The 19,030-nt window shown below is 43.2% G+C and overlaps 1 non-coding gene across 1 annotated transcript; it reads left to right on the plus strand.

The window, feature by feature from the left end:
* The first annotated feature begins 17,069 nt into the window (after positions 1-17,069).
* LOC118154336 (small nucleolar RNA SNORA70) lies at positions 17,070-17,204 on the plus strand. The gene has a single exon (XR_004744203.1). It is a non-coding gene; the product is annotated as a small nucleolar RNA SNORA70 (small nucleolar RNA).
* Positions 17,205-19,030: the final 1,826 nt, after the last annotated feature.

Consider the following 19,030-nt stretch of genomic DNA (forward strand, 5'->3'; position numbering starts at 1 on the left):
TAACCAACATGGTGAAACCCTGTCTTAAAAAATAATAATAATAAAATAAAATAATTCAAATCTGAGACCTGATTGCAGGTGAAGTGCTCACACCTGTAATCCCAGCGCTTCGTGAGGCCAAGGTGGGTGTATCCCTTGAGCTCAGGAGCTCGAGATCAATCCAGGCAATGCAGCAAAACCCTATGTCTACAAAAAATACAAAAATTAGCGGAGTGTGTGGTACACATGTCTCTAGTCCCAGCTACTGTGGAGGCTGAGGTGGGAGGATAACATGAGCCAGGGAGGTAGAGGCCACAGTTAGCTGAGATCCCACAAGTGCACTCCAGCCTGGGTGACATGGGTGACAGTAAGATCGTGCCTCAAAAAAAAAAAAAAGTCTGGCTGAATCCCTAAATAGTCTGGCAATGATCTGGTTCCTGCTACCTATCTCAAGGGTCTTATCTCTCTCCTCCACCCTCTACATTTCAGACATTTTGAACTTCCTGCAGCTCCTTGTATGCTTTCAAGCATTCATGCATATCTTCAGCCCAAAACACTTCCCACCCACCCTCCACTCCTCTAATTCATCCCTCAGGTCTTCATGTAAATTTTACTTTTATTCCTGGAAAGTTCTCTCTAACTCTGTTCTAGAGTATATGTTTCTGTTGTATATCTCCATGACACTGCTTCCCTCATATTCTATATTTTAATTGCTTGTTGAATTTGACCAGGACAGAGAGCTTGTCTGTCTCACTCCATGTTGTATGCCCAGTTCTTTAGGACAGTGCTCGAAAAAGGAGAAGACACTTGCTACAGATTTGCCTGAATTGCTGAGTGCAGAAGTGGGTACAAACCCAAGCTCTGCCATTTACTTACTCTATAGCTTAAGCAACTTAACTAACCTTTCTCAATCTCAGCTGTGTCAACAGAAATAGCAATACATGACTCATCAGGTCGATATGAGGACTAAATGAGGTGATGTATTTAAAAGTGCTTGGTAAATAGTGAGAACGAAATATAAATTATCTTCAACACTTACCCTCATGTAATATTTGAGATGCCTTTCCAATTTTCCAATACACAGCACTCTTCTCCAAAGTGTAGTTTCCTAAAAGCTTCTTAGATGTACAGCAAATTATCTGGTGAAACCAGGACCTACTGAATTGCGGGAGGAGAGGAGGAATCTGTTTAACAAGCTCTCCAGGTGATTCTTATAAACGCTAGAGCTTAGGAAGCACAGGCCTAGAGTAAAGGAGCTTAGTCTTCATAAACTTTATTTTTCAGCACTTAGTATACTACTATTATAACACATAGAAAGTGCTTGATACACATGAAATGAATTAATTAATCTAATCCATGAGAAAACAATTTCACATCAAGAGTTATTTATTCCTTCCACAAACGTGTTGATCACTGATTTTTTTTTCTTTTCTTTCATTCTTCTTTTTTTTTAATTGCATTTTAGGTTTTGGGGTACATGTGAAGAACATGCAAGATTGTCACATAGGTACACACATGGCAGCGTGATTTGCTACCTTCCTCCTTTTCACCTATATCTGGCATTTCTCCCCATGCTATCTCTCCCCAACTCCCCACCCCCCACTGTCCCTCCCCTATTTCCCCCCGACAGACCCCAGTGTGTGATGCTCCCCTCCCATGTCCATGTGTTCTCGTCATTCAACACTCACCTATGAGTGAGAACATTCGGTGTTTGATTTTTGGTTCTTGTGTCAGTTTGCTGAGAATGATGATCTCCAGGTTCATCCATGTCCCTATAAAGGACACGAACTCATCGTTTTTTTATGGCTGCATAGTATTCCATGGTGTATATGTGCCACATTTTCCCTGCCCAGTCTATCATCGATGGGCATTTGGGTTGGCTCCAGGTCTTTGCTATTGTAAACAGGTTGAACACTGATTGTATCTAGGCATGGTGCTAACGTCAACTGTGGGGGAGGGGAGATAGATATACAGATGCTCCAGGACCCATGCTGAGGCTGTATCGCAATAAGCCCATTGTACATTGAAAATGCATTTAATACCATATCCTACTGAACATCGTAGCCTAGCATACCTTAACGCACTCAGAACACAGACACTAGCCTACAGTTCCGCGAGATCATCTGGCACAGTCTATTTTATAATAAAATGTTGAATATCTCATAATGTATTGAATACTGTAGTGAAAATGAAAACCAGAATGGTTGAAAGAGTACTCAAAGTACACTTTCTACTGAATGGGCATCACTTTCAAATCATAGTAAAGTGGAAAAATCTTAAGTCAAATCATTATGAGTCAGGGATCATCTGTATTAAAGTCTCTGTCCCCAGGAGCTCTAAGTCTCTCTGATGCAAGAATTTCCAAAATGGTGTGTGTACACTGCGGGGGGTGGAGTGCACAAAGTGGCCCACTGGGCTCTTGGGAGAAATTAGTACAACTTCTGTTTCTATTTATTTTTTATTTCATCTTTTAAAAATATCCCTTTTGCCAATGTATTATAGTGTACATAATATTACAGAGTAATATAAATGTACAACATTTATGAATAAGTAAGAATACACAAATTGAGGACTTGTGCTCAAAAATTTATCAAAAACATTGGGAAATCATTGGTCTGGTGATCATTTAATAATGTTCATGGTTTAGATCAGTGCTGTCCTAGAGAAATAAAAGACGAAATATAAAATTTTGTGTTCTAGTAGTCATATTAAAAAGTTAAAAGAGGCCAGGTGTGATGGCTCATGTCTGTCATCCCAGAAGTTCGGGAGGCCAAGGTGGGAGGATCACTTGAGCCCAGGAGTTCAAGTCCAGCTTGGGCAACATGATGAAACCCTATTTCTATTTTAAAAAAACATATCCAGGTGTGGTGGCATATATGTACCTGTAGTCCCTGCAACTCAGGAGGCTGAAATGAGAGGATCACCTGAACCCAGGGAGGTTGAGGCTGCAGTGAGCCATGATGGTGCCACTGTACTTTAGCCTGAGCAACGGAGTGAGATTCTACCTCAAAAAAAAGAAAAAAAAAAAAAAGTTCATTAGCCACATGTGGCAGGTGACTACTATATTAGACAGTACAAATCTAGATCATGGGTTTGAATCCTTAATCTGTCCCTTACCAGCTATGTGACCTTGAGCAAGTTCCTTAACCTATCTTAGTGTGAAAAATTTCCTTGTCTCTAAAATAGAGAGGTTCCCTGACATCTGCAGTTGTGATAATTCAAAGAGACAATCCATGGAAAGCACATAGCCTGGGGCTTGCTGGCTCCTCATCAGTGGCAGTAAGTAGGATGGTTATTATTAGTACAGGTATTACAATCCAAGGCAAAGTGTCCCAAGTGTCCAATGGAGAAATACACTTTGAGCACCACTCAGTTCACGTCCCCAACATTCCATCCACGTGGAGTGGCTGGCCCCTTAAACACATCACCAGACAGTACAATTTCCGGCCTTTTCCATTTTGTTCCATTTTCAGGAGCTGAGCATGATGAACGAGAAGTCGGAAGTGAGTCAGCAGGATAGCACTTAGAGCCTAAAAAAGCAAGCAGGACATCAGAATGCATAAGCAGGAATATAATGTGCAGGAAGTGGGAGGTGATCTTCCTTTTCTTCCAAGAACTGGCTCGCCCCATGAGTTGTCTGCAGAGACTTTGCAGAACTTGGGCCAGGCCCAGGAAGCTTAAAGGACTACAAAAGGAGCAACTCACATCAACAGTGCTGGGTGCTCAACACCTGTGATCTCATGTGATCAATATGTCCCCTTTTGCAAATGAAGAAACAGATTCAGGAAGGCAAGGTACTTTACCAAATCTCACACATCTAGTGAGTTACAAAGCTGGAGCTGGCCTGATTCCCACTGTACCTCACAGCTGGAGGGAAGGGCCAAAGAAGTGATGCTATGGAGTACTGGGAAGAACAGGCAGAGAATTCTTACCCTTTCGGCCTGGCAGCCAGGGGCTTCCCTCACTGGGTGCATGATACTTTTTTTTTTAATATTTCTTGCCCATAAATGTTAGCAGAAGGCAGAAGGATTATCTCTGACCTTTCAGGACGCACATCCCTCTGGGTCACACTCCCTCCATTCTGTCTCCATGCTGCAGGCTGGATTATATTTCTACCGCCTCTTCTCTACTTGCTTTTAAGGCTTTGCTCTTGGAGCCTCAGATCTTCTTCGTGTGTGTGTGTGTGTGTGTGTGTGTGTGTGTGTGTGTGTTTGTTTTGAGAACTTCCACCTCCCTGGGCTCAGATGATCCTCCCACCTCAGCCCCCTGAGTAGCTGGGACTACAGGCATATGCCACCACACCGGACTAATTTTTTTGTATTTTGTAGAGTGGGTTTTTGCCTTGTTGCACATTATAATTTGCCCACCTTGGCCTCCCAAAGTGCCAGGATTACAGGTGTGAGCCACTGAACCAGGCTGTAGCCTCAGATCTTTCATGAAGCCTTTCCCTGACACAAGTCCCTCTGGATCTCTCTCTCTCCTGAAGAATTTAGACGGTCAACATCTGCAATATTTATTTGAAACACGTGAGGCTGTGAAAAATTTTCTAGCTGTCTGACCTTGGGCACTTGACACTTGAGCTTGTTTCCTCATCTGTACAATGGGGATAATAACAACTATTTTGCAGTAGAAGGTAATATTGAGAAAATTAACTAAGGCCATGTATTATTCTATGAAACATCTAGCACAATGCCTGACAGAGTAGCCACTTGAGATAGGCAGTTTTCTTCCTCCCCCCCCTTTTTTTTTTAAGAGATGGGGTCTCACGGCCAGGCACGGTGGCTCATGCCTATAATCCCAGCACTTTGGGAGGCTGAGGCGGGTGGATCACCTGAGGTCAGGAGTTCAAGACCAGCCTGGCCAACACGGTGAAACCCCATCTCTTAAAAAAAAAAATAAAAGAAAGAAAAAAGAGATGCTGTCTCACTATGTTTCCCAGGCTGTTCTCAAATCCTTGTGCTGAAGCAATCCTCCTGCCTTGGCCTCCCAGTGTTGGAATTACTAGTATGAGCCACAACACCTGGCCTCTTTCCTCATTTCTGTGCATTGCTTATTTGTCATTATTTTCCTGGTATCTCTATTTCCAGTGCTCTTCTGTCTGGGGAGTTTGTTGGGGAGATGAGATGAGATACTTAAATCTTACTAGTAAATTGTAAAATGCTTCTCCCTTTTTCCTTCATCCATTTTTCTGAGCCCCTACGGGCCCTCCATGAGCCTTGTGACAGGGGATAAAGTCATCAATGTCAAAGTGAAAGTAGAGGTTTGATAGGAGAGAGTGGGAGCAAGGCTGCAAACCTCATAGGCATTTGGTATTGCTGAAGGACAAGTGCATGTTCAGGATCAGCTACCGGAAGGCGTAACAAGAGGAGACTGACAAGACAGTGGAAGAATCAGTCAGGGAGCCAATATCAGGGAGATAGAGGCAGGACATGGCAACAAGCTGGGGACTGGGTGAGGCCAGACAAATCTAAGTTCATGTACCACCTGTTCCATTTTTCCCCTACAGCTGGCCTCTTTCCATCCTAACAACACGGGCTCTGAGCCCCAGGAGAGTTCCCTCTGCATGTATCTGAGGATGTTGGCCTCATCTTAGCCCTCTCCATTTATCAGTCTCTGGATAGGATATTTATCCCAGCTCCAAACCCCAGGACCAAACCTCAGCCCTAACCCATGTCCTTGGCCATGTGATTCAGTCAATGTTCCAAACTTCCCTTCTTCCCAGATGAGCGGTGAACCTTTTATCTTAACGTTAGTAAAAAAGAAAGTTTTAAAATAGATTACAAAATTGTTATGCTCAACATTTGTAGGTGCCTTTTATTACTTTGACTTAAGCCTTAATAAATGAAAGTATGCATTGGACACAGCAGTAAAATGAGGAATGTTTCATAATGTTATACAGACAATGTTCTGTGGATGTATTTTCAGCTTAGAATCCAAATACAACAAGATACTTTTCATCAAAAGGGGAGCAGTGAACCATATACAAAATTGCCATCTATCCACTCCGATACACCATGTTACAGAGCTCGGCCTCCAGGGCAGAAAAAGGTTGTCCTTGCGGAAAGTCCTCAGAGACAGTGATCCCAGATTAGAGAGCCACAGCCTTAAATAGCTATTGCCAGAGTTAGCAGGTGAAACCAAATTATCCAAGACTGCAATGAACATTGTTTGGGCAAAGACTAAGACAGTGGTGGTTTCCAGACCAGGCTGCACGGAATCACCTGAGGATCTTAAAAAAATCACCTGGTGCCTGATTTCAGTGGTATGTTGGTAAATATTTTAAGGATTGGCTGTTTAGAAAGAAAGGAAAGCCCTGATTTATAACTGATATCCATGGCATAAAAACTTCCATCATGGTTAATTTCAAACTCCTAGTATGACATCATTGAGACAGAATTGGGAAGAGATGCATGAAATAGGTTCTCCAGAGCCAGGTAGCAGCCGGCTTTAAGCACATCACTGCCTGGTCACCCCGGGAAACAACTTCATAGGTATGGGGTGTGACCTAGGCATCGGGATCTTAAAAAGCCCCCCAGTAGATTTCTAATACACAGCAAAGTTGGGAACCACTGGCCTTGTAATAAGGTCCCAGAAGCCAGAATCTGGCCACTTGATTGTCTTCCAGTGACAGCTGGGTCTAACAACTGCCTCCTCAAATACACTTTCTTCCCCCAGCAAGCCTCCATGGAAAACTAAATCATCAGCAGAAGGTTGCTTGGTGGGCTGCTCTCAGAGCATGCAGCAGCGGGTGGGAGGTCCTGGAGGGGAGGCAGTGGGAGATCTGAAAAGCTAGGGTCAATGTGTCAATGTAATTGTCCACTAGAAATTCTTGGGGGTGCTAGAAACACTGATAAATTCCTGCTCCAGGACATTCCTCCAGGGATATCATTATCCTTCCATTAAAACTGTCTTTATTCTAACCGGTGGCAAGTGACTGATTTGCTTAATTCTTAATCGTTATACCTTCAGCTCTGCTGACTGAGCTCTAGCCATTTGGGTTGAAGTGTACCTGAGACTGCAGGGCAGGTAGGGGAGGAATGACTTTTTCCTGCAGAGGGCTGGCTGGGCCCCACCTCTGGGTTACTGCAGCCCCTCTGCTTATGTCTGTCGTGGTATTTGTCACCTGGCCTTGCAGATGTTTACTCATCTGTTGCATTTAATGCTCTATGAGCTCCCCAAGGGCAGAGACTGGCATCCTATTTTGCTAGGCATCCCCAGTGCTCAGTGTTGGTTTAAGCTGACATAAACCGAGCTCTTCCATCCATTAGGAAGTATTTTAAATTTACGTTTAGAAACACAAGTAGGCCGAGTGCGGTGGCTCACGCTTATAATACCAATACTTTGGGAGGCTGAGGCGGGAGGATTGTTGAGCCCAGGAGTTTGAGACCAGTTTGGCAATATGGCAAGACCTTGTCTCTACAAATGCTAATAAAAACAAAATTAGCTGGGCATGGCAGCGGGCACCTATAGTCTCAGCTACTCTGCTACTCTGGAGGCTGAGGCAAGAGAATAGCTTGAGCCAAGGAGGTCAAGGCTGCTGTGAGCTGTCTCTCTCCAGCCTGCATGACAGAGCAAGACTCTGTCTCAAATAAATAAAATCACAAGTAATTCATGAATAGATTCTTGGTTTTAAAAATTCAAAGTTTAAGGCCAGGTGCAGTGGTTCATGCCTATAATCCCAGCACTTTGGGAGGCCAAGGCAGATGAATCTTAAGGTCAGGAGTTTGAGACCAGACTGACCAACATGGTGAAACCCTGTCTGTACTAAAAAATACAAAAACTATCCAGGCATGGTGGCATGTGCTTGTAATCCCACCTACTTGGGAGGCTGAGGCAGGAGAATTGCTTGAACCCAGGAGGTGGAGGTTGGAGTGAGCAGAGATCATGCCACTGCACTCCAGCCTGGGCAATAGAGGGAGACTCCATCTCAAAAAAAAAAAAAAAAAAAAATTCAAAGATTATTATTTAAGCAAATTTTCCCTTCACCCTTTTACTCAGTCTTACTCTCCTCAAAGCTAACCAATATTATCAGTGTGTGCATTCCAACTAGACAATTTTATGTGCATTTGCAGACATACATGCACATTTTTAAATGTACAGTTCTTGGCTGGGTGCTGTGGCTGACACCTGTAATCCTAACACTTTGGGAGGTGGACAGACTGAGGTGGGCAGATTGCTGGAGCTCAGGAATCCTAGACCAGCCTGGTGAAACAATGTCTCTACAAAACATACAAAAATTAGCTGGGTGTGGTGGCACACACCTGTAGTTCCTGCTACTTGGGAGGCTGAGGCACGAGAATCACTTGAACCCAGGAGGTGGAGGTTGCAGTGAGCTGATACCGCACCACTGCACTCCAACCTGGACGATAGAGCAAGACTCTGTCTCAAAATATATATATATATGATTCTATTTTGTGTGTTTTCAAAATATTGCTATTATACTACACATATAGTTCTATAAAATGTTTTTTCACTTAACAATATGTTATGATGATCTTTTCACAATAATCTATTTATTAATGTGCTTTGTTCTTTCACAATGCTGAATTTGAAAAGTGACCTTGAGACAGGATTTAAGTGCAATTACTTTATGTGGGAGGTGATCCCAGAAAATAGGATAGTGGGGAAGTGAGACAGGGAAGAAAAGGAAGCTAATAAAGGGTGTTCTTTCAAGCAAGTCATCACTGTACATAAAACCAGAGCTTAACTTCATGGAAAAACTGGGAGCCAATGTACTACACAACTGTCCAACGCTTCTACCTAAAGAGAGCTGGAGTATTTATCCACTGACTTCCATCTGTCATTGATTGAAGGCTACTTCAGAGGCACATTGACTCAGGAACTTTTGGCCTGCCATGTACTTGGGCAGAGAGGGCTCTGGTGGCCAGAAAAAGCCTTCAATCAAGAAGATGCTGGTACTATCAATTGGAAGTCAGATGACATGCACAGACATGGTAAGTCCCAGGTCATATGGGTGGAGGACTGATAGGATCTGCTCCAAAACAGATGTGACTTTGTGCCTTACTTTATTAAATTCTTTCTCATTTATCTTTTTTTTTTTTTTTTTTTTTTTTTTGAGAAGGAGTTTCACTGTTGTTACCCAGACTGGAGTGCAATGGCAGGATCTTGGCTCACCGCAACCTCTGCCTCCTGGGTTCAAGCAATTCTCCTGCCTCAGCCTCCCGAGTAGCTGGGATACAGGCGCGCACCACCATGCCAAGCTAATTTTTGTATTTTTAGTAGAGACGGGGTTTCACATTGTTGACCAGGATGGTCTCGATCTCTTGACCTTGTGATCCATCCACCTCCCAAAGTGTTGGGATTATAGGCATGAGCCACCGTGCCCGGCTATCCTTTTTTTTTTTTTTAACAAGCAAGTCTTCAATAAGTATTCCGTCCATGTTCCCTTATGCACATGTACAATATTTTTTTTAAAGAGACAGCTCTGACTCTGTGACCCAGGCTGAGGTGCAGTAGCTCCATTCTTGTTCACTATAGACTCGACTTCCTGGGCTCAGGTGATCCTCCAGCCCCAGCCTCTTGAGTAGCTGGGACTTTAGGCACATGACACCATAAATGGCTAATTTTTTTTTTATTTGAGACGGAGTCTTGCTCTGTCGCCCAGGCTGGAGTGCAGTGGCATGATCTCAGCTCACTGTAATCTTCACCTCCCGGGTTCAAATTATTCTCCTGCCTCAGCCTCCCGAGTAGGTAGGACTACAGGCACATGCCACCAAGCCTGGCTAATTATTTTGTACTTTTAGCAGAGACAGGTTTTCACCATGTTAGCCAGGATGGTCTCAATCTCCTGACCTCATGATCCGCCTGCCTCAGCCTCCCAAAGTGCTGGGATTATAGATGTGAGCCACTGCGCCTGGCTCATCTGGGTAATTTTGAAAATTTTTTTGTAGAGACAGAGTCTCACTGCATTGTCCAGGCTGGTCTTGAACTCCTGGGCTCTGGCAATCCTCCAGCCTTGGCCTTCTAAAGTGTTGGGATTACAGGCATGAGCCACCACACCTGGCTCAGTATTTCTTTAGCATAGATGCCTACAATGGGTCCATCCATTATACAATATTTCTGTTTAATTTTATTCTCATGGACTGGGAAATGGCTTCTGTAACCTCTGAACTCCTGGCTGCCAGAATGCTCTTCCTAAAGCCTTCAGTCTTGCTCTTTCAGGAATCCTTTCAAGACTGAAGACAGGAGAGCATTTAGTGAGTTTCCTACTGCCCTATATGAGATTCTCATGGCCACATTAATTCTCTCCACTGGCTATCCCTGTGACTTTACTCTTGTCTCCTGCCTTTAAAACCTGTCGTTGATACATTCAGATTTTAAGTAGTACTCAAGTAATAAAAATCAGATCTTGGAGCAATGAGTTTCTTCTACTTGGTCAGACATTTTATCTCCATTTACCTGTGTAGGCATCATTTCCAAATAAAGAACACATGTTCACAGTCTGAGACTGGGTCTGTGCAATTCTTTCATTACAGTTGCTAGCACAATGACACAACTAGAAATTTATTTTTAAAACTTTAAATGCAAATTTTTATTTTTATTTTTAAATCCACTTTATTAAGCTATAAATTACATCCAATAAATATTTTAAGTTCCACAAGTTGTGAGTTCCTTTTCGTTTGTTTTTCTTTGTAGACACGAGGTCTCTTTTGCTATGTTACCCAGGCTGATCTCCAACTCCTGGGCTCAATCAATCTTTTGGCTGCAGCCTCCCAAAGTGCTGGGTTCATAGGTGTGAGCCACTGCACCAGGCTGGCATTGGTTTTTAAATTTTATTTTCCAGTAGCTTATTGCTGGTGTATAGAAATACACTTGAATTTTTTATATTGACTTTTTTTTTGTAGCTTTGCTAAATTTATTTATTAGTTCTAGGAGCTTTTTTCTAGATTCTTGAGGATTCTCTAATCTTATTAATCTATAAGTAAAAAAGTTTTATGTCTTCCTTTCCAATATTTAGACCATTTATTTATTGATTTTTTTGACTTATTACACTGTCTAGGACCTCCAATGAATAGCTGAATAAAAGTGATGAGAGCAAAACTTCCTTGCCCTGACCCCAATCTTAGGAAATAGTCTTCTACCATTCAGTCTTTCAGTATTAAGAATAATGTTATTGGTAGGTTTTTCATAGATGACATTGATCAACTTTAAGAAGTTCCCCTTTAGCGTAACCTGCAAGTACTTTTGATTTCAATTGTTTATATTTCACCATGCTAAAAGACAGTTTGACTCTAGGCCTTGGTTCCCTTTTCCCTAGTAATGTTATATAGAAAGCATGGTTTTGGATTCAAATAGATTTGAACTCTGTCACTTTCCAGCTATGTGATCTTGTTTTAGTTCTCTATCTTCTGCCTCAATTTTCTCACTTACAAAATAAGGATAGCTAGTTTTGAAGGTTATTGTGAATGGTATTTGGTTTGCTTGCATGTGTCTGACACATAGACACTCAAAAAATATTATCTCTTCTCTTGCTTTTTTTAGTAATATGCTTTTCACTTTATAAGGACATTTATAATGTCTGGACTTGGGTGCAGTGGCTCATGCCTGTAATCCAAGCACTTTGGAATGCTAAGTGGGAGGATCACTTGAGGCCATAAGTTCAAGACTAGCCTGGGTAACATAAAGAGACCCCATCTCTACAAAAATAAAAATTAAAAAACCACGCATGGTGGCATGCACCTGTTGTCCTAGCTACTTGAGAGGCTGAGGTGGAAGGATCACTTAAGCCCAGGAGTTTGAGGTTACAGAGAGCTATGGTCATGCCACTGCTCTCTAGCATGGGCAACGTAGTGAGACTCTGTTTCTCTAAATGATAATAATAATAATTGTGTCTGCCCAAATATTCACAATAGGGTTTTTAACGTGGATATTGGTAACATACAAAGGTCAGGATTTCATCTATGAATGACAACTTCTCCATGGGTTGCAATAACCTGTGACATCCAATCAGGGCTCTTCCCTCTGCTGACTATAGGTTCCATAATTATTCCCAGGCTAAGACTTCCTGGGATTAACATGTTGTTCCAACCACTACAAAAAACAAATGCCCTGCTCCAAATGATACCTAATTATATCACACGTTCACTGCTTTTTTTTTTTTTTTTTTTTTTTGAGGCAGAGTTTCATTCCTGTTGCCCAGGCTAGAGTGCAGTGGCGTGATCTCGGCTCACTGCAACCTCCACCTGCCATGTTCAAGCAATTCTCCTGCCTCAGCCTCCCGAGTAGCTGGGACTATAGGCATGAGCCACCATTGCTGGCTAATTTTTTGTATTTTTAGTAGAGATGGGGTTTCACCAGGCTGGTGAGGCTGGTCTCGAACTCCTGACCTCATGTTCTGCCCACCTTGGCCTCCCAAAGTGCTGGGATTATAGGCATGAGCCACCATGCCTGGCCTCCACTGCTTTTAATGGTATATCCAGAGAGAATGATTCACAAGTCTTGGCACCATCTCAGATGTTCAGAGAACCTTTATTGTTAGTCCATACTTTATCTTCTTAGGCCTGAAATTCTCCAGCTCTGAACATAGCAGGAGTTAAGGATACCAGGCCAAAAAGTATAGAATTGATATTATAACTCTCAGAGCAGTGTTTTCAAATGCCAGCCCCAAGCAAGTGCCTGATGAAGTGTTTTACACAGACCTCATTAGAACAGGAAATATTAGGATGATGTGTGAGTTCTTCAAATGTACTGTCCCTTGTTCTGATATTCTATTTCTCCTATCTTCTTGGTGTCAAAATACCCCTCTATTGATATTAGATGATGCTTTACTATCTTTATACGGTATAATAAGTTAGCACACTTATTTCAATATACTACACACCACCAATTTCTTAAAAGTCACTGAAGTGAGTATATTTTCCAGCATGCCTTGATTTGTGTCATAGTAACAGATCATCTATCACCATTATTACTTAGGGCAACTATGGACCTGTTTGGAGTCACTTCAGAATTCCAGCCTCGACCTTGTAACCATGGGTTTTTGGCCCCCATTACAGAGAGCTGGAAGTTACTGGGTGCAGAAGGTTCATGCTGCCCTAGTGGACTGAAGTTGGCTTCATCTAACCTGAAAAAAATAGAGTTATACATCTTGTGGGTCTAAACATGGGGAAGTTTTGGATATGCTGAAAAAAATACAAAAATATAAATACTATGATAAAGGGTCCACATCAGAATTTGTGAGAAGCCTCATGTAGGACATAGAGACAGAATCACGAGTGAGAAGCAGCTCAGCCAACTTGGCTGAAGCTTAACGGTATAAGCCTCTGTTTTCATCGTCCTTAAGTGGAAATGATCACCCCGTCTTGCCTCTCTGGAGTGTTTGCTTGCCGATTGAATGATAATGGATAGAGAGTGCTTTGCAAACTACAGCATCCCCAGACAAATTTAAGAAATGACTCTCTTTTACTTTGTTGACAATTTAGAAGGCAATATTTCTAGACACATGACATTGCTCCAGGCAATCCCTTCACTGAGAAGAGATGATGAAAATGTACATGGCCTGTAGGCTAAATACTGTCAGAACACATTATCACCAAATAAATCTGGAAAATTCTATTTTTTTTTTTTTTTGAGACAGGGTCTCACTCTGTCACCCAGACTGGAGTGCAGTACCATGATCTCAGCTCACTGCAACCTACAACTCCCAGGCTCAAGTGATTCTTCTGCCTCAGACCCCCAAGTAGCTAGAATTGCAGGCATATACCACTACAGCCCAGTTATTTTATTTTTATTTTTAGAAGAGATGGTTTTGTGTTTTTTTGTTTTGTTTTGTTTTGAGATGGAGTCTCGCTCTGTCACCCAGGCTCCCAAGCTGGAGAAGCAGTAGCACTATCTCGGCTCACTGCAACTTCTGCCTCCCAGGTTCAAGCAATTCTCCTGCCTCAGTCTCTCAGGTAGCTGGGATTACAGGCATGTACCATTACTGCCCAGCTAATTTTTTTTTTTTTTGGTATTTTTAGTAGAGACTTCTTTTTTTTTTTGAGATGGAGTCTTGCTCCTTCACCCAAGCTCCCAGGCTGGAGTGCAGTGGCACTATCGTGGCCCACTGCACCTGTGCCTCCGGGGTTCAAGCAATTCTCCTGCCTCAGCCTCCCGAGTAACTGGGACTAGAGGTGTGTGCCACCATGCCTGGCTAATTTTTGTATTTTTAGTAAAGACATGTTTTTGCCATGTTGGCCAGGCTGGTCTTGAACTCCTGACCTCAGGTGATTCACCTGCCTTGGCCTCCCAAAGTGCCTGGGATTACAGGCATGAGCCACTGACTTGGCTCAATAATCCTGTTTTTAATGCCATATTCGCAAACCTGGTAACGAGGCAGAGAGCCTCTGTTCTGGTGGGCTGCTGGATGCAAAGTGGGGTCTGAAGTTCATGAAAGGACAGCCAGGGACTGTGTCAGTTGCTCATGCCACCATATTCTGGGTAAATGTCTCAGAGAGGGCTTGTGATATACTGCTGTCAATTCAGAAGAGGACTCTAGCACAAGCAGTATCTTCAACTGACAATAAATTATTTTCATTGCCTTAATATCCATGTTGTTGGAATATACTCAGATTATAGTCCATTACTGAGTAATAACAGTTGTCATTTGTTGAGTGCTACCTATGCAGAGGGACAATTTTAAATGCTTTAATATATTACCTTATTTAATTCTCTTAGAAACCCTCTGAGGATGGAACTTTCGTTGTCTTCATTTTTAAGATAAAGAAACTGAGGCATACAGAACTGAGTACCTTATCCAAGGTCATGATTAATTAGTGGCAGAGACTGAATTGGGCCAAGGCAGCCTCACCCAGGTGTAACCTATATTGCTTTTCTATTTTTACTAAACACATACTCTTTTCCAAGCACTGGACTAGTCAACTACAGGGATTGATAAGACAAAATCTATGACCTCAAAAAGCACTCAGTCTAGTGGGGAGGAGCTATAACACACTGTAGTAAGTAAGTACTGCATATTTATCCCTTTGATGCAGATTTTTCTCCAAAGCATCCTTTATTGCCATCTAGCAAACTACATCCTTATTTTTTTTAAATTTTCTGTCTTCCTTTATTCAAACTATAAACCCCATGCAGGCAGGGTCTTCATTTTGTTCACTTTATTTTTTTTTAGGTTTACAGACTTTTTTTTGAGACAGGGTCTCACTCTGTTGCCAGGCTGAAGTGCAGTGGCACGATCTCAGCTTACTGCAACCTCCACTTCCTGGGTTCAAGCGATTCTCCTGCCTCAGCCTCCTAAGTAGCTGGGATTACAGGCGTGCAGCACCATGCCCAGCTAATATTTGTATTTTTAGTAGAGATGGGGTTTCAACATAATGGTCAGGATGGTCTTGATATCTTGACCTTGTGATCCACCCATCTTGGCCTCCCAAAGTGCTGGGATTATAGGCATGAGCCACTGCAACTGGCCAATTTTGTTCACTTTATACCCTAGTATCTAGAAGTAAATGTGTTTGGCAAGTAAATTTGTAGGAGCTACGTTCAAGGCACAGGAGTGGAAATCAAATAAAAGGGAACAAAAGATGGCACAAAATATCACAGGATTCTTCCTGAGTAATTTAGATTGACCACATCTTCATGGACTGGAGTATGCTGAAAGCTTCAGGGAGAAGAAGGAACATCAGCTAGAACTTGATCAGTGAAGCTGCCCTTTAGATGTCCTGGAGTTATTTTAGGTGTATGTACCTTTACACTCCAGTCATCTGCCCACCTCCCTCAACCCCTCCAACTACACTGAACAGGTTGTTCTCGTCCACAGATCGACATACCCTCACACATTCTGTTACCCTTCCTAGAGGACCTTTCTCCTGTGCCCCGTTCTCCTTCACCTCCTTTCTGCTTTACGACCTCAATTGTATCCTTCACAACTCAAATCAGCTGTCACTTTCTCATTGCAATGACCTATCTCTGTGCTCCCATATCAGCCTTAACAATCACATGGTGCTAAAAATCACTGTTTTATTTGTCTCTGCCCTATACTGAAGGCTTCTTAAGAGCATAGTCCATGTCCTACTCAGCCTGATTTTCCAAAACCAAACACGATGCCTGGCATGAGGATGATGGTGAAATTGAAGATCTCTCTCCCTCCCTCCACTCCCCTACACAAATACACATACATCCGGCTCATGGCAGTGACCATGTTTTCAAATTCCCCTACTCCCTTTACTAAGCTTATGACAGTGCTCCATACCAGAAGTTGTTTCAGTAAATGTAATAATGAAAATATAAAGAATAATAGGCCTGGCACGGTGGCTCATGCCTGTAATACCAGAACTTTGGAAGGCTAAGGTGGGCGGATCACCTGAGGTCAGGAGTGAGACCACCCTCACCAACATGGAGAAACCCCGTCTCTACTAAAAATACAAAAGTAGCTGGGTGTGGTGTTGCATGCCTGTAATCCGAGCTATTTGGGAGGTTGAGGCAGGAGAATTCCTTGAACCCAGGAGGAGGTAGAGGTGACGGTGAGCCAAGATGATGCCATTGTACTCCAGCCTAGGCAACAAGAGTGAAACTCAGTCTAAAAAACAAAAAACTACTGAGGCCAGCTGTGGTGGCTCACACCTGTAATCCCAGCACTTTGGGAGGCTGAGGCGGGTTGATCACCTGAGGTCAGGAGTTCCAGCCCAGCATGGCCAACATGGTGAAACCTGTCTCTACTAAAAATACAAAAATTAGCTGGGTGTGGTGGCACGTGCCTGTAATCTCAGCTACTCAGGAGGCTGAGGCAGGAGAATTGCTTGAACCCAGGAGGTGGAGGTTGCAGTGAGCCGAGATTTAGTCACTGCAAGCCGACTGGGTGACAGAACAAGACTCTGACTGGAAAAAAAAAAAAAGAATATCGGTGGGTGGGGAAGGGAAAAAAAAAAGAAGAAGAAGAATATCAAAGGTGTACTTATTTTTTGGCCAGGCTGGTCTCGAACTCCTGACCTCAAGCAATCCACTAAATAGGAAAACATGTTAAAAAGCTACACAATTAATGCTACAAAGTAGAATAGTGTGCTAAATGTGAAAAGTAAACTGGCAAATAAATAAAATAGAGTAGAAAGCCCATAACAAATCAAAGTATGTAGAAGCTACAGCCAATCAAGCTGACTGAGTTCCTTTCCTCATGGGGACCTGTTGTGCAATGGCTGCAAACAACAGCTTCCTTGGTAATGTATGCTGCCAGTTTCTTGCATGGGTTGCGCTAAGGGACCTTGTCTGCTTTACCAAGTTCAAGGCAGATAAATTTGAAGACACGGTGGCTGAAAAGTGGCTCATCCTAGATGGCTGTTGGGCCAAGTATATCCCCAGTTGCGGTCCTCTGGACAAGTGTTGGGCCCTGCTCTTGTGACGGCTTCCACTGTGCTGCCACCTCCTAATGCCCACCAATAAATCCTACATCCATACCTATCTTAAAAAATGTATGTAACATATATTTCACGACAGTGACATTTTCTAATCAATTATGGAATGGCAAGTTATTAAAAAATGCTAAGAAACTGGTTAAAAATCTGGGATAAAAAGAACACTCAAATCCCTATATCATATCATATATAAAAAAATAAAGGATCTGTGCTCTGTGAGAGATCCTGCGAGAGGAAACTGGGAGCCAGGGAGAACTAAAATTCCCATTTCAAAGTAAATAAAAAGAAATAAAGGATTTTGGAGGAAGATCCAAGATGGCCCTTTTAGGAGCAGCTCAGGATTGTAGCTCCCAGTGAAAGCGCAGAGGGTGAGTGGATGCTGCATTTCCAGATGGATCTTTATTGCCCACAGACCAGGAGATTCCTAGGCGGAGGACCCCCACGGGTCACCAGTGTGGCTGTTTTGGCCGGCGCGGCTGTTTTAGCTGGTGTGGCGGCTCTTGGCTCTCCGTACAAAATACACTGGTCTGGTTGCCCTTTTAAGCTGGCCAAAAGATTCCCAGGCAGTGCCATTGTTTCAGCCAGCTCAGTGGGTTGCCACATGGGAAATCACACAGATCCTGGCGCCCTTTCAGCAGGCGACTGGAACTCCTAGGAGACAGTCAACCGTTCAACTTAAAAAAAAAAAAAGGCTCTGAGGCAGAGAGCCAGGTGATCAGGCTCGGCATGTCCCACCCCCACATAAACAAACAAAAAACCACCAGCAATTAGAAACGCTCGGGTTTGAGAGTTTCACGGCAAGCACAGCTGAACCCAGGATGGTGCATCTCAGTGGGGGACGGGTGTCCACCATTACCGAGGCACTCCACCTCTACGGAGGTAGTCCGCCATTGCTGAGGCAGCTTGCCATTGCCAAGGCAACCCGCCATAACAGAGACAGTCCACCATTACAGAGGTGGGCCACCATTGCTGAGACAGTTCTAACCACACCCATATAAACAGGACTACAGGGAAGCTCAACGGCAGCAGGGTGGAGCTCAGCAAAGCCTCTGTAGGCAGACAGTGACTAGGCTGCCTCCTTGCTGGGCAGGGACCCCCTGAAAAAAAAAAAACAGGCAGCAGCACAACAGACACTCATAAATAAAGCTCTAACTCCCCAGGACAGAGCACCTGGGGAAAAAAAGGCAGTTTATGAGTTCTGCTGCAGCAGACTTAAACGTACCTGCCTAGCAGCTCTGAAAGAACAATGGAGCTCACAGCTCAACACTTGAGCTCCTATAAAGAACAGACTGTCTCCTCAAGCAGCTCCCTGACCTCCATATATCCAAAGAGTCACCTCACAAAAGACTGATCAGACTGACATTTGGTGGGTATCATTCTGGGACAAAGATAGCAGAAGAAGAAACTGGTAGCAACCCTTACTGTTCTGCAGCTGCTGCAGGTGATCCCCAGGCAAGCAGGGCCTGGAGTGGACCTCAGAAGTCCTACAGCAGAGGGGCCAGACTGTTAGAAGGAAAACTAAGTAACAGAAATAACTTCATCATCAACAACCTGGATGTCCACTCAGAGACCCAATCTGAAAATCAGCAACTACACAGACAACAGGTGGGTAAATCCACAAAGACGGGAAGAAACCAGCGCAAAAAGGAGGAAAACACGTGAAACCGGAACACCTTTCCTCCTACAAG

The sequence above is a fragment of the Callithrix jacchus genome, chromosome 5 (assembly GCF_049354715.1).
Source record: "Callithrix jacchus isolate 240 chromosome 5, calJac240_pri, whole genome shotgun sequence".
NCBI lineage: Eukaryota > Metazoa > Chordata > Mammalia > Primates > Cebidae > Callithrix > Callithrix jacchus.